Here is a 1,493-nt window from a genome sequence, read left to right as displayed (position 1 = left end):
ATTTTGTGTGTTGGAAGCAGTGAATTATGTAATTTATTTGTAAAAGGTTGAGCTTATACCCTGACTTTACGTTTTCATTTTAATCTTTATTTGCTGCCATGTCAGTTTAATACCGGCTGGGTTCAGTTACACACTTTTATCCACTTGCATTAAATAAAAAAATAAATAAAAAAAATATGAAGAATAAAAGTTTAGATTCATGTAAAATCATAGTCATTGACTTGATCATGGCACAAGATCAAAATTGTCACCTGACAAGCGGAACTAAGAAAGCACACAGAAAATTTTACAAGAAGGTAAGTGTTCTTTATTTTACAGGTGCAGTTGTCTCCTGGACCCAGGGCTGTGAGCGGAAGCAGAGCAAGAGGCAAGTCCAATGTTCCAGAGATATTTCCTTTTAGATGAAATAATGATGTTTGTTATTTTCTCTTACAGGTCTTGGCAGGTTCTGTGGGAGACTCAGTCCAGAAAATCCTATCTTCAGCAGAGTGACCCGTGACCCAACACAGGTAGGTGGCAAGGTGAGTGAGACTCCTCAATGTTTCCCAACAGTGCAGGCGATGAACGTGGTGATAATCCTTCTTAAACAGTGCGTGGCAGCAACAATAAAACTTGGTCCTGGACAAGAACAAAGGCAGGATTAAATGCAAGAACTTAGTTACTTTAACTCTTATGAGGCGTACTCATCTACCCAGTAGCGGTGATGCAACAGCATGGACCAAACGTGGAGTGAGCCTTATAAAGGCTCAGGGCTCATTCAGCAGAGCTCACTCACAGCTGTCATCAATGAGGCAGAGGGAGCTCAGGAAAAAACACCAATCATGTCAGATCATCAATTCTCTGCCACACTAACTCTCTTTCTCTTGCAACAGTATTGCTTTTTAATTTTTTAAAATATATGTTAATATTCTCCATATGCCGTCATTAATATTTTTAGTTTCAGCTCGAGAAATGGACTTCCTGTCATCTTATTTTCTCCCGTTGCCATGTTGAATCACATTGTCTGACTTCCATTGATGAGGGCTTTGTGCTCCAACTTAACTAAACTCAGGGTAACTTGACTTAGAATTAAGTTACTCAGTTGATATCACCTGTTCTGAAACCAAAAATCCTGAGTATCACGGAGCGGGGTAAATTGATTCAGAGTGTCTGCGTTAACCACGGGTTTGTTAAGCCTGCTTTCTTAAACTGGGCCCAGATGTGTAGCTAAAAACACAGAAGAGCCAAAGATCAGAGTCACAGTTCTCCAGACCCAATCATCTCTGAGACTGATGCATGGACATTATATTAGGACTGACTTATTATCTGCTTCTGCTTTTAAATGTCAGTGAATGGATAAAAAATTATTTTAACAATTGTTCGGTTGAATGTTTAGGATGTTGAGTTTTTTAAATTGAATGAAGGATCATATCAATCTTATAATAATATTTCATGTCATTTATGACTTTTTTTTTAAAATAGATTTTCTTTTTTGTTTTGAATGAATAAAGACA

The 1,493-nt window shown here is 37.6% G+C and overlaps 1 pseudogene; it reads left to right on the top strand.

Annotated features, from left to right (window-relative positions):
- Positions 1-6: 6 nt before the first annotated feature.
- Positions 7-1,493, top strand: part of LOC106511640 (small RNA 2'-O-methyltransferase pseudogene) — a 2,822-nt pseudogene continuing 1,335 nt past the window's right edge.

Source organism: Austrofundulus limnaeus, unplaced genomic scaffold, assembly GCF_001266775.1.
Source record: "Austrofundulus limnaeus strain Quisiro unplaced genomic scaffold, Austrofundulus_limnaeus-1.0 Scaffold3024, whole genome shotgun sequence".
In the NCBI taxonomy this organism is placed as follows: Eukaryota; Metazoa; Chordata; class Actinopteri; order Cyprinodontiformes; family Rivulidae; genus Austrofundulus; species Austrofundulus limnaeus.
Note: the sequence above shows the minus strand (reverse complement) of the source record. Positions and strands in the feature narration are given on the sequence as shown.